Source organism: Chrysochloris asiatica, unplaced genomic scaffold (assembly GCF_000296735.1).
Source record: "Chrysochloris asiatica unplaced genomic scaffold, ChrAsi1.0 scaffold00022, whole genome shotgun sequence".
NCBI lineage: Eukaryota > Metazoa > Chordata > Mammalia > Afrosoricida > Chrysochloridae > Chrysochloris > Chrysochloris asiatica.
Window position 1 is genome coordinate 8,967,938 of NW_006408540.1, and position 15,477 is coordinate 8,983,414.

The 15,477-nt window shown below is 37.9% G+C and overlaps 1 pseudogene; it reads left to right on the plus strand.

Moving 5' to 3' along the window:
* Positions 1-4,910: 4,910 nt before the first annotated feature.
* LOC102820969 lies at positions 4,911-5,295 on the plus strand (annotated as a pseudogene).
* Positions 5,296-15,477: the final 10,182 nt, after the last annotated feature.

Sequence of the window (15,477 nt, forward strand, 5' to 3'; positions counted from 1 at the left end):
TTTAGACCCAGAAGTCCTTGACACTGAACCTTTTCCACAAAGGCACAGAAAGCTATGGCACCAGTGCAGGTGCAGAAGAGCAGTTGCAGCACAACCGAGAGCCACTGTATAAGATGGGACTTTTCCAGTCCACCCAGAAAGTAAAGCTGAGTGACTTTGTGTAGGATACTTGCTTGCAGAGTGGGGTACCTCAAGGCACTGAATTGGGGGAGCTAGGGTTGCTGACCCATGGAGCTTAGTTGTGTGACTTCAGGCTGAGGCTTATAGCAATGTGGTTTGTCCTGAGAGCACTTATCAGCATCATTAAAAGAACTTTGTAACATTGCCTGGGCAAAAAGAGATCTGCCTGTGGGTTTGGCAAAGAGACTGTCCTGACTGGGAAAACTATGTCCTAAGCATTTTTGTCCTTGAATTACAACCTGTTAACTTTCCTAATGAGTCCCATAATTCTGATATGGTGTCTGAGTATTCTGTGGCCATTGCAATTAATTACTGAACCTAGCTTTGCTGAGTGTTATGGGAGGGATGGTTGATGTCAGTTTTTGCAAGCTCTTATCAATGTTTATTAAAAATTTACTTATCAGCAGTTTGTACATGAAAAAGTTTTAATATTTAGTCCATAATATTGAACCTCAATCTCCTAAATCTGTGTACCCTTGAATTTCCCACTTACCTATGTAAATTTGCAGGCATTGTTATCACATGATACCATTTTCACCTTGCAATGGTAAACCAGACTGCTGGATTATACAGATTTAGATGTGGATCCCCTCACGGCTTTCTTGTATTTTCAGTGTTTCTTTCTCATATACAGCAGGGACGAGTTGTTCACATTTGTAACTCTGAGATATGCTATGGTGATAGTGGTGGTGGTGCTGCTATGACATGGAGTCACTTCTGACTCAAGCCCTTAACAGGGCTTTTGAGGCTATAAATCTCTATAGCAACAGATACCCTCATCATTCTCCAGCAGAAAGGCTGGTAGTTTTGAATTGCTGACCTTGGGCTTAGCAGGCTGACTCATAACCAATAGGCTACCAGTTACATTAACCCTGATTACACTTGTTGGGTAGCAAGTTCAAGTAAACACCTACAAAAGATTCCAATGAATTATATATATATGTGTGTGTGTGTGTGTGTGTGTGTGTCAAATAATATATCCTGCAAGTAAATATACTTCAACATATTGATTTGAGAACAATAGCATAGTGTTACTTTTATTACTCATGTTATTATTGTTGTTAGGTGCTGTCCAGTTGGTTTTGACTCAGAGGTGACTCTTTGCAAAACAGAACGAAACACCATCCTTCCTTCTAAGTAACATTCTGACTGTACTTCTTCCAAGACTGGTTTGTTTGTTTTTCTAGCAATCCATGATTTTCTTCAATATCATAATTCAAATACATCAATTCTTCTACAGTCTTCTGTATTCATGTCCAACTTTCACATGCATATGAGGTGATTGAAAATACCATGGCTTGGGTCAGGTGATGCAAACTGACTTCTTGGTTCTTTAAAACTTTAATCTGCTTTTGCAGCAGATTTACCTAATGAAAAATTGTCTTCTTGACTGCTGCTTCCATGAGGTATAATTGTAGATTCTAGCAGGTTGTCTTTGACAATTTCAATCTTTTCTCCATTTATCATGATGTTATTTATTAATCCAGCTGTGAGGGCTTTTTGCATTCTTTACACTAAAATGCAATCCATACTGAAGTCTATAGTCTTTGATCTTCCTGAATAAATATTTCAAGTCTTTTTCCATCAAGCAAGGTTGTGTTGTCTGCATATCACAATTTGTTAATGAGTCTTCCTGTAATCTTGATGCCATGTTCTTCTTCACATAATCCATATTTTCAGATTCTTTGCTTAGCATACAGATTGAATACATTTGATGAATGAATACAACCTTGGAGTATACTTTTACTGATTTGAAAAAGACTGCCTCTTGGTCTATGAACAGTTTCCTTATCAGCATAATTTAGTGTTCTGGAATATCACTTTTTCACTTTGTTATTCATAATTTGTTATGATGAACACAATTGAATGTCTTCATTGTTATTAACTGACGTCAAGTTGGTTTTGGAAGAATGGCTGGTAGGCTTGAATTGCTGACCTTGTGGTTAGCAGTCCAGTGTTTGTCTTACAGCTCCACACAGGACTTCTTTATCTAATCCATAAAGCATAATGAACATCTTTCTGGTATTCTCTTCTTTAATTCAAGATCTGTCTGATGTCAGTAATGATATGCCTTATTCCATGTCCTCTTGACATTAGCTTAAATTCTTGGCAGTTCTCTGTTGATGTACTGCTACAATCATTTTTTAAATTTTATTCAGCAAAATTTTACTTTCATGTGATATTGTTCTAATTTCCATATTCTCTTGGGTAACATTTCTTCAGAATAGGTACAAATATGAATCTCTTCCCAACTGATTGGCTATGTAGCTGTCTTCCAAATTCTTGGCATAGCTGAGTGAACCTCTCTGACCCTGAATCAGTTAGTTGAAACATTTCAATTAGTATTCCATCAATTCCTGGTGGTAGTGGTGTGCCGTGGCATCGGTTCTGACTCATAGTGACCTTGTATAGGGTTTCCAAGGTGGTAAATCTTTAGGGGAGCAGAAAGCCTCATCTTTCTCCCATAGAACAGCTAGTAGTTTTGAACTGCTGACCTTGAGATTAATAACCTGACTTGAAACCACTACGCTACCAGAGATCAATACCTAGAGTCCTTGTTTTCACCAATGCCTTTAGTGAGGCTTGGATCTCTTCCTTCAATATCATCAGTTCTTCATCATATACCTCTTGAAATGTTTGAATATTGACCAGTTGTTTTGGTATAGCTACTCTGTGTATTCACTCCATCTTCATGTGAAATATGTAAGCATTCAGGTACTAACTGAAAAGTTGGTGCTTTGAATTCACCCAGAGGCACTTCAAAAGAGAGGCTTGCTAACTTCCCAAAAAATCAGCCATTGAAAAACCCTAAGGAATACTACTTCATTTTTATACACATATTTTCCATAAATCAAAATTGACTTGATGACAATTGGTTTGGCTTATTTTTATTTATCACATAGAGATCAAATTATATAAACTAGAGTTGAAAATTAAATATATTTTGGTAAGAAAATTCTGCAAAGGAGAGGCAGTGAAGAAGGCAAGTTTATTTTTGAGCCTTTTTATAATACTGCAAGGTCAACCACAGCATAGTAATTCTGGGATCATCCTTCTAGGCCACAAATCTTCTGGGTTGTGACAGGACAACTTTAGAAGAATAGTCATCATTCATACTTAGTTCTCACAGGGTTTTACATTCAACCGCTAATCCTTTAGCCCTCCCATATGATTTTGTCTATGTATACTGTTTCGTTTACGCCAAAATGGTAGTGCTTGCTTTATGATCTTAAGAAACAGAAGCTGATGACAAGGCAGGAGAGAAAGCTAAGCAAACTGATGGTTGTACCACAAGTTTGTTGTTGTTGTTGTTAAGTGCCGTCGAGTCGGTTCCGACCCATAGCGACCCTGTACAGGGTTTCCGAGGGTGTAAATCTTTACGGGAGTAGAAAGCCTCATCTCTCTCCCACGGAGCGGCTGGTAGTTTCGAACCGCTGACCTTAAGGTTCGCAGCCCGATTTGTAACCACTACGCTACCAGAGCTCCTTTAGACAGACTAAATTCACGTGAGCTTAATTATATCACAGAGTTGTCCTATCTTGAGATATCTTGCAACCTAACTTTAATATAAGTCAGTTATAATGTGCCTTTCACAAACTTTCCATGAAGGATGACTTGGAAAAATATTCATTGTCCAGCTTTCACATGCATATGAGGTTATTGAAAATGCCATGGCTTGAGTCAGGCGCACCTTAGTCCTCAAGCTAACATCTCTCTGCTCTTCAACACTTAAGTAGGTCTTGTGCAGCAGATTTGCCTAATGGAATACATCGTTTGAATTCTTGACTTCTGCTTCTAAGAGTCTTGATAGTTGATCCAAGAAGAATGAAGTCCTTGACAACTTGAATCTTTTCTCTGTTGATAAGAATGTTTATTGGTCCAGTGGTGAGGATTTTTGTTTTCTTTAAATTGAGATGTAATCCATAACAAAGGCTGTGCTCTTTGATCTTCATCAGTAAATGTTTTAAATCCTCTTCACTTTCAGCAAGCAAGGTTGTATCATCTGCATATTGCAGGTTGTTAATGAGTCTTCCTCCAATCCTGATGCCACATTTTTCTTCATATAAACCAGCTTCTCAGATTACTTGCTCAGCATACAAGTTGAATATGTATGGTGAAAGAATACAACCTTGTCACATACCTTTCTTAATTTTAAACAATCCAGTGTTCCCATGTTCTGTTTGAACAACTGCCTCTTGGTCCATGTACAGATAACTCACGAGCACAATTGAGTGTTCTGGAATATTCATACTCCTTTAGGGTTTCTGAATATCTCATCCTTCTGCAGAGTGGCTGGTACGTTTCAAATGCTGACCCTGCGGTTAGCAATTCATTACTTATCCCACAGCATAGTCTTCTTATAGATAACCACAAGGTCAGTGGTTCATAGCCACCAGCTGCTCCTAGGAAAATCTATACAAGGTTGCTTTACATCACAATTGATTCAATGGCATTTAATTTTTTGACTTTTCTGCATAATTCTGCCTTTTTAGGGAGATTCTCTGGAGAAGGGTCCAACTGGTAAACTTGAGCAGTCAACAATCACGGAAATAGGAGCATTAAAGTACGAAGGGCTAGGACGGGAAAGGCCACATGGCAATGGCAGGAGGGCAGTTGAAACGGGTTCATGTTTCCTGGGCCAAACCAGGCTGTGGAGGGCGCGGGACCTGGGCAGGGCGGTAGCGAAAGGCTTGTTGTGACTGCATGGCGCAGCCTGTCCTATTCTCGCTATGAGGCCCCAGCAGGCACCAGTGTCCAGGAAGGTCTTCATTCAGGGAGACTACAGCAGCGGCACATGCTGCCAGTTCCAGACCAAGTTCCCTGAAGACCTGGAAAATCGGATTGATAGACAACAGTTTGAAGAAACCATTGGAACTGTAAATAACCTTTATGCAGAAGCAGAAAAGCTTGGGGACAATCATATCTTAAAGGCTGTTTGCATACACCATCTTTTTATGCATGGAAACTCATTATGAGAAGGTTTTGAAGAAAGGCTCCAAATACTTTAGGAGCAGAATGAGAAGATACATGCTCCCCAAGGCCTCCTTCTGACAGATCCCTTTGAAAGAGGACTTTGAGTTAATGAAATCACCATTTATGAAGGCAGAGGCATGAAGCAGTGGAAGATAAACCTTAGAGCTAAAGATCCCAACTCAAGTTGGGACTCTTCTCTATCCACTGGCCGACCGCAGAGTACCCCTTACCTCCTCTCTAGAGGATCATACCTTTGTATCTGCTGCCAGAAGCCATGGTATCATTTACTCCAAGGACTAACTTACTAAAATTCCATGCCTGAGGTGACCTGTAGCCATTCAGTACCCACTTTGTGTCTCCAAATTGTGTAAGACTCTGTAATCTTTTGGTCACTGTCTGAACAAACACAATGAAGCATTTCACTTTTTTACTCAAAGCTGTTTAATAAAATTATGCAATTATTCTGCCAAACACAAAGTTAATTTTGATCTGCCACTATTGATTGGGTTCTCTTGGTTCCTTGGACCAGGTTTCCTGGTGGCCTTGGATTTCCACAAGTCATATTTTAGTCAGTGTTCAGGCTTATTACCCAAAATTAATGAATTAGTTTCTTCTAAGATTTTGGTGAGGTGTAAACTGTGTCCATGGTTTTGCTAATGCATCTCTCAGATCTCAAGAAACTACCAGTTTTGCCATGACTCAGATCTTCAGAAGATCAACTTCTGCTGTTTAGTGTCTAACCAAAGTTCATTGGAAAAATTTTGTGTTGTTATAGCAATTATTCCTAATTAATCCAATATTTAATGCAGTTTCCATTTGTTTGTTTGTTTGGTTAGTTTTTTGTTTTTGTTTTTGAAATTGTTATATTATGATTGCATTACCATGAATGTTGGAAAGATATGTATTGCTTGTTTATTACAAAAAATAAGTAAGCACTATGAAGTGGATGATCAACCATCAAAAAACAAACAGAAAAAAAAAGCATGTAGGGCTGATGAAAGTGATTCAAGTGCATTGCCAATTTCTCAACAACACAGTTTCTGGTATATCCATTCAAGTTGCTTTTAGCTTAGTGGAATATTTCTACTTGGATTTGTGGCATTTAGCATAATTAAGGCATAGAATTCAGCCACAAACTCCATTATTGGAGCTGTTAAACCATCATCCACAGCAGGGATCAATGGAGAATACAATATACGATTTTCTTCTTGTGTAAACAACATGTACTCATGTAGGACTCCAGAAGACTGATTCCAGGGACCCAGAGCAGACGCACAGTTGCCAGTTGACCTCTATGGGACGTTGTTCGTTGTTTGATTTTACAGAAATGAAGAAATGTAAATCAAAAAATACCCATCTCGTTCTAAAACTTATTTAATCCACATTTGTTCTTTAATCGCACATAAACGTTGAACTAATTAATATTTTCCTCCAGGCTATTCCTTTTGAGAATGAAATCAGAGTCAGATAACATTTAGATTACCAGCTAAAATAGAAAATGCCCACTTAAAATTGAATTTCACATAAACAATAAGTAAATATTTAGCCTAAAATTTCTCACACAATATTTGGGACATATGAATGTTGTTGTTCTTATTGTTAAGTGACCTCGAGTTGGTTCTGATTCATAATGACCCTGTATAGGGCTTCCAAAGCTTCTTAAGTCTTTGCAGTAGCAAAAAGCCTCCTCTGTCTTCCATGGAGAGGCTGGGGAGCTGGAACCACTGTCCTTGTGGTTTGCATTTCAGTGCTTATTTTATGGGACATACTAATACTAAAGCAGTACTCAATTTTTGTTTGAAATTCAAATTTAATAGTGCATTCTCTATTTTTATGTGGCTGAAATATCTTATATTTAGAGTAGTGGTTTAGAATTTCAAACAAGGAAAGTGATTTTTATTTGCTTGCATTTTTCTATGTGAGCTATAAATTTATGATAAATTAGTATTTACAAAGAAAGAAGAAATCAGACTTCAAAATATAATATATTCAAATATTAAATTGCTGTTCCAGCTTACTTCCTAGAAACATGGAATGTGAAGCATACACTTACCCAAACACAGAGGTACACACATGAAAATATACACAATTTTTCTTCCTCCTTAAGTTGGTGGAGTTACAGCATCAATTTATAGACGATATGTAAAAAGAAATTTCTAAGCTTTCCTGCAGTGCCAGTTGAAAATACATCAGATTGCTTTTGCTGCTGAGCCAAGTGGTGCTGAGCAACTTGCTGTAATATTACTTGAAATTGGAGACATCCATCACCCTGAGGAACCCCACCAGTTGGAATGCCAAGGAAGGTTCTTTACTTGTGATCTCCCCCTAGGAATAGTTGAAAGGAGTCAGTTCTTCTTGTCCACATTTTCTTCTCCTTTTCATTTTTGTACTATTGTTCGAGAATTCACATCACAGCAGTTATTCTCTTATCTCCTCAAACACACCATTCACAAGCTCACTAACGTGTTTGCATTTATGCTTTCATGCAACACTAGTGCACTTATCTGCTGGTTTTTATTTAAAAGTTTCTGACAAGAAAAATAGTAAAGATTTTCATAAAACCATATAAAATAAAAATTTAACAATAATGAAGCTTCTAAGCAACCAAATGTAGCATGGTCTCATGTTAAGAAAATAATCTTGATTTATTTTAATCTGCATTCAATTTGGGAGAACTCACATACCTTATCCATTTGAATACTATTTCTCAAATAATTTGACTTAATCTAGTGTTTAGGCATCTTTGAACCTTAGAGCAATAAGATAAACATTACTAAGTTAATTTTCATTGCACAATACTGGACATTAAGGTGTTTTTGTTGTTGTTGTTGTTTTTTGGGTGTTTTTTTTTTAAGTTTTTCTTGTGAATTGAGTGAAAGTTTACAGGGAAGATCATCAAGTTTGCATTCAAGAAATCATACACCTTGTTTCATTACAATGATTATAATTTACACAACCAAAGGGCACATTCTGCAAGTCTGTGCTCCTGGCCACCATCTCTTAGTCCCTCCTTTCCCATGAATTTAGAGTCCTCAGCTGCTCCCTCTCTCCATGTCCCCATCTCTGCCTCCATCTCTGGTATCTGGTATGCTATTTCTCTTGATAAGTTCTAGCATTCTGCTTGTGCTCTTCTCCCTTGCTGGTCCTAGTGTCCTCTGTTTCTGGAGTGTAAGATAAACTACTCCCCCATTTTTGTTACAAAACTTCTATCTTTACAATTGTGACAGTTCCAATTAGTCATGATAACAATTACTTACTATTGAATCATAAGAATCTTATCCCCATCTCTTTTCACCAGACTCATCTAGACAAGATGAAAACTACTCAGTGGGAACTTTTTCTTCCCCCACACACTCTTAAACTAAACTCTCTCTTGAAACCTTGTAAGCCAGTCACTTTGTGCATTTATTGCCCCCTCATTTTCAGTAGCCAATGTCTAAATTGCCCATCCCTATCTACCCTGTATACAGAAAGGATAGCACGGATACTTGATGGGAAGACTACTTCCCTCTATGTTGATATTTAGAGTTACTACCTCCATGAGTATAGGTGAAGTTCATCAAATTGTAGCAACTTACTCATGTTTCCTTTATCAAAATTTGTTTTGTTTAATCTTCCTCTAGTCGAGTTCTGATTATCAGATCATCAAGGCTATGTCAAATGGGTACTATGTTCAAGTTTGGGTATTCTTGTGGTTCTCCCCTCACTTCTTATAAGCTGGATGCTTCACTCTCAACTCTAGTCCTCTGTGGCTATGTCCTTGTGTCTTTGTCCATGGGTTCAATTGTTCCTAGGTCTCACCACACTTTGGACCAACCATCCCTTCCTCTTCTCTCTCTCTCATCTCCAGGTAAAATGGGAGTCTATGGAACCTGGTTGAATGCAGCCTATTTCTTTATTGCTGCCTTTCCCTCTATTCCACTAACCAGTAGACCAGCATGGGCACCAGCAAGCTTACATGCCGACTCATGTGTTCTCTTTGAGTTTCATTCTTAGAGGGGAGTTTGTCCTGAAGGAACTTGATTGCTTGCCTTGATGGCTTCCCAGTGAACAACTTGCTTATTCTTGTTGTAGTCAGTCATACTGCCATTTTTGTATTGTGTTTTCCTGATGATCTTTCTTTGAAGATGTATCTTCTGTCACTCTAGTTGTTCCAGGCTGGTTTGCTTGTCCTTTCTAGTGGGAATGTTCCACCTCAGAAGATTCTGGATGAGGCTTCCAGGATTCCACCTAAAGTGCTATACACTGCAAAGGCTCCTCAAGAGGCTTATTTTACTGGACAAGTTCTAGAACCTCTTTTAGGTATTCCAACATTAAGTAATTTCTTACTAACTTTTTTTTTTCCTTTTTTTTTTTGTTTTTGTGTTTGTTTGCTTGCTAGTATTACAGCTTTTGCCTTTGGCCTTCAAAGTTACACAAACAAGTGAAAGAAAAAGTCACAAAGATAATTCACAAAGATAATTCAATGTAATTGGATGATTTAACTGAGAAAATCAAATATATTGTACACGGTGTTTCCTCTGTGGGGCAATAAAAGAGAAGTTCCAAAGATAGTATACCTCATTGAAGCATGGTAGAAATATAAACATCTAACAGAAGTGTGAGTCTGTTATAATGTTCCTTTAGCAAACTTTCCATCAAGGATGACTTGGAAAAATAGCAGAGATTGAAATAGAGAGACAATTTCCAAAAGGTTCTAGTAGTTATTTGGGATTGTGCAAGAAGGAACCAGGTGAGACTGAGTTTTACATGAGATACCCTTTGCGGTATATATATATATATATATATATATATATACAGATGTTGTTGTTAGGTGCTTCCCAGTCCATTACAGTTCACAGCCATCCTGTTGTTATTTTTATTGTTAGGTGCCATTGAGTCAGTGCCAACCCAATCCAAAATGGATCTATTGGTTCTTTTGGCAGCCCATGGCACTTTGGCAGACCGTATGCACAGCAGAATGAAACACTGCCCGATCCTGAGCCAACCTCACTATTGTTGCCATGCTTGAGTCCATCAATACTAACACTTGGCTAATCCATCTCATTGGGGGTCTTTGTCTTTTTCTCTGACCCTCCACCTTACCAAACATGATATTCCTCTCCAGTGACTGGTCCCTCCTGAAAATATGTCTGAAGTATGAGAGACGAAGTGTGGCAATCTTGGCCTCTAAGGAGCACTCTGGCTGTGCTTCTTCCAAAATGGATCTATTGGTTCTTTGGAAGCCCATGACACTTTCAGTATTCTTCTCCAACACCATAACTCAAAGGCATCAATTCTTCTATTGTCTTCCTTATTCACTGTCCAGCTTTTAAATGCATATGAGGTTACTGAAAATACCATGGCTTGAGTCAGGCATACCTTAGTCCTCAAGCTGACATCTTTGTTCTTCAACACTTGAAAAAGGTCTTGTGCAGCAGATTTGCCTAATGCAATATGACATTTGATTTCTTGACTGCTGCTTCCATGAGTGTTGATAGTTGATCCAAGAAGAATGAAGTCCTTGACAACTTCAATCTTTATTCCATTTATAAGAATGTTGTTTATTGGTCCAGTGGTAAGGATTTTTGTTTTCTTGGCACTGAGATGTAATCCATACCGAAGGCTGTGCATTTTGATCTTCATCAATAAATATTTTAAGTCCTCTTCACTTTCAGCAAGCAAGGTTGTATCATCTGCATATCACAGGTAGTTAATGAGTCTTCCTCCAATCCTGATGCCACATTTATCTTCATATAAGCCAGCTTGTCGGATTACTTGCACAGCATACAGGTTGAATAAGTATGGTGAAAGAATACAAACTTGTCACACACCTGTCTTAATTTTAAACCATTCAGTGTTCCCATGTTCTGTTCAAACAACTGCCTCTTGGTCCATGTACAGATTCCTCATGAGCACAATTGAGTGTTCTGGAATATTCACTCCTTTAGGGTTTCTGAAAACCTCATCCTTCTTCTGCAGTGTGGCTGGTAGGTTTGAAATGCTGACCCTGTGGTTAGCAATTCATTGCTTATCCCACATTTTTTTTTTTTTTTTGAAAGTTTCTTTATCTATCTCTATAAACTTATATGGAAATGTACAAAATTTATACTGGGATATCATTACTTAGTCAAATAACATTATGAGTCAAAACAAATAATTAATCCAGTAGAAAATAATGAAATGAAATAGTAGAAGAAATGAATACCACCACATCATAAAATAAAGAATAACATGAAAAAATTATTTTTTAAAAGAGGGTCTATTATCTAAAGAAACTGAACAACTGATACACACATATATAGTCACACACATATACGGAGTCCCTGTATGACTCTAAAGGTTAAAATTTAAAATTACAGTTCTAACATACCAAGAGTGGCTTTGGAGGATCTGTCTGTGATCTGCTTTTAAAAGTTCAAAGCCTTGGAAATATACTTGAGCAATTCTACTCTGCACCCATGGGATTGTTATGAGTTGGAATCAACTCAATAATAACCACTACAACCACTACCACCACAATATTCCTGTGAACAGTGGCAAGTCTCAAAACCGTTGCTCAAAGAATGAATAGTTTTCTGGCAAATTCTTATTTATAATTTAAAGGTATAACACACACAAAGAAAATTTCCTTTTATTTTCTTTTAGGTCTTCAAAATATTGAGATCCACCTTCATTATGTAAGGAGCTCTGATAGTGTAGTGGTTATAAATTGAATTGCTAACTTCAAGGTTGTTGTTGTTGTTGTTATGTGCCGTGGAGTCGGTTCTGACTCATAGCGACCCTATACAGGGTTTCTGAGGCTGTAAACCTTTACTGGAGCAGAAAGCCTCATCTTTCTCCCGTGGAACAGCTGGTAGTTTCGAACTGCTGACCTTGCGGTTCGCAGCCCAATTTGTAACCACTACGCTACCAGAGCTCCTTAACTTCAAGGTTAGCAGTTTGGGCTACAGTTTGAAACTACCAGCAGAAAGAAAAGGCCTTCTGCTCCCATAAAGATTTACAGCCTCAGAAACCCTATACAGGGTCGTTATGAGTTAGAACCAGCTCCATGGCATACCACCACCACTACCACCTCCCCCCCATTATGTAAGGTAATCTCATCTACTTGAGGCCACCTGATTAAATGTGGCAATCTTTGTTGCTGTTAAGTGCTGTCGAGTTGGTTCCAACTCATAGCAAACCTATATAGGTTTTCCAAGGAGCAGCTGGTGATTTTGAAGCACTGACCTTGTGGTTCAAACTGACCTTGCAGTCTAGTACTTTATTCCACAGTACCATATATGCAATCATAGTTATAGCAAATGACTCATGTTTTACTAAATGGCTGGGCACCATAGCTTAGCCAGTTTGACACATAAAATGAACAATAATAGAAGAAGAAGCAAAATTATGTGGTTTAGAAAGAAGAGCAATTTCAGTGAGAATAGTAAATTACTTTAAAGGGATATGAGAGTATTCTCTGAATTAGATGATATAGAGAAGAAACTACTGAAAATATAGGATTTGTTAAGTATGTTATATAGTGTGTTGTCAAGTTGATTGTGACTGACAGTGACCCTGTATAGGGTTTCCAAAGAAGGGCTGGTGGGTTTGAACTGCCAATCTTTTGGTTAGCTGTACAGTGGTGGTATGCTATCGAGTTAGTTCCGATGCATAGCAACCCTGTATAGAGTTTCCAAGGCTGTAAACCTTTACCAGAGCAGAAAGCCGCATCTTTGTTTCTTGGATCAGCTGGTGGATTTTGAACTGCTGATCTTGTGGTTAGCAGCCCAATGCATAACCCACTATACCACCAGTGTTGCTTCTTCATTAGATATGGTGGTAGTTTTGTACCACCGAGTCAGTTCTGACTCATAGCAATCCTGGGTACGGTTTCCAAGGCTGTAAATCTTTGCATGAGCAGAAAGCCTCATCTTTCTCCCGCCAAATGACTGGTTGATTTGAACTACTGCCCTTATCTTTAGTTGTTGTGTGCTCAACTCACACTAAGCTCAACTCATCCACTATGCCACCAGGTCTCCTTTTATTAAGTACAGTTGTTATATACAGCAACACTGCCAATAATATGAACCAGAAAAATAAAAATAATTTTAAGAATACAAGACTTCAGAAAATATATTAACACAAAATCATTGAAAACACCTTCGACAAACATAGTCGCCTAGAGATTCTTATCTTTTTTCATGTATTTTTCTATAGTCTGCTCTCTTGTGTTGGAGTTACAAGTTAGCAAACTACATTTTCCAGACTCCTTTGGCAGACTCTTGGTTTAGGAAGAGGCTCACTCTTTCATGCATTTATTTATCTGCATAGGACTTTATGTAAAAATTTCAAATGCATATAGAAAGATTCTCATAATATGATTTGCTTTTAAAAATTGATTCCGTAAACTATTCATGTAAATTTAGAATAGAAGTTATACGATTTTATAAATATTTTGGAACCGAACTGGTAACTCTTAACAACAACAACCTGTGACTAAATCAGTATCTTTAATTATATCATATTTTAGGATCATTTTTATATCTCTTATGTTTTATTAAAGAACCTTGGTAGTGTAGTGGGTAAAGAGTTGGGCTGCAAACTGCAAGATCAGCAGTTGAATCTACCAGCTGCTCCATGGGAGAATTATGAGGCTTTCTGCTCCTCAGAAACGCTGAACAGAGTTGCTATGAGTTGGAACAAACTCGATGGCACTCAACACCCACCATCACCACCACTACCACCACCATATATTATTAAAAGCTAAGACAAGGAACACACACACACACACAAATGAAATGATGTTAGAATAGTTTTGTTTTGTTTTTTCTCCATTGTGATGGGTTTATGAGCTCCTGATGACTTGGAATTGACTCAAGGACAATGGGCTTGAATTCTGGCATAGACCTAAAATTTATTAGGAGTTAGGAGAAGTGAAAGACATAAACAAAGAGGGCATTGCTGCTTAGGGGCTGCTGAACTTCTGATAAGGGTGATTGAAATCTTTGGAAATGAATTATGGTGATAGTTGAAAAATATGAGGAAGTTAATGAATTTCACTGACTTATACATATAAAAAGATTTAATATGGCAGTGGTGAAGTACTTTTAACCCTTGTAACACATATGAGTATTGTAAAAATATACTGACCTGTCGTTGACATTTTCAACAAAATTGTGCTTCCTTCTGTATCTCATAAAATTTCAGGGTAAGAACGTAAATTTTCTGGCAATGCTGAACCATCTGTTTTGTTCAGATCCTATCATTCCTTTGCTCTTCACAACAATAATTAAGTCATTTGGCAACAAGAGAAAGCACAGTTGGGTTTCTCTAGAACATTAATAGTAAGAACCACACAGTGAGGAAGGGAATTTTCTTGCAGATTCCAAGAATATCTTACCTTTACAACTTTATAGCAGAGTAACCTGGAGAGCCACCCACTCTCTCCTGCCTTCCACCAAATGGTCAAGAAATCTCCAATGTCTGCAGCATTCTTCTTTTTCTTTTGACTTCTGAAAGAAGTTTATTTATTGTTGCTATTACTGTTAACATTACATCTACCTTACAGCTGTCATCATCTTCCTCTTTTCTCTAATGTGTATGACTTTAAGTATAATATCAAATTCCCTTTTTTTTTTTTTCTTTTTTCATTCCCTTTGATGCTGAAATTTGTGTTCAATTGTGAAGCACTGTTGCTTACCTATTTAAAATATACACACTCCTCATTTATCAACATGCTTAAATTCCAAAGACCAGGAGATTTTTATTAAAATCAGCATTATGCAAAATTCGAAGACTACCACCTTAGATCACAAAATGGAGAATTACTACAACATTATATGTTGTTGTTGTTAAGTGCCATCGAGTCGGGTCACAACATTATATAACTCTTCTGAATGTTATCGCTTCTTAACCGCCAAATTAAATAATTCCCAAACGACTGAGAATCATGGCCAAGTTAAGTCGACACTATCTATCTATTGTTGTTGTTGTTGTTAGGTGCCGTTGGGTCGATTCTGACTCATAGAGACCCTGTACAGTGTTTCCGAGGCTGTAAATCTTTATGGGAGCAGAAAGCCTCTTCTTCTCCCAGGGAACAGCTGGTAGTTTCGAACTGCTGACCTTGTGGTTTGCAGCCCAATTCGTAACCACTACACTACCAGAGCTCTTATCTATATGTATATGTATATGTATACGTATATTTCTTGTTAAGTGTCATCGAGTCAGATTCCGACTCACAGCAACACTGCATAGGGTTTCCAAGGAGCGGCTGGTGAGCTTGAACCGCCGATCTTGCAATTCAAACGGCTTTGCAATCTGGCGCATTAACCCACAGCTCCACAACAGGACTCATATTAA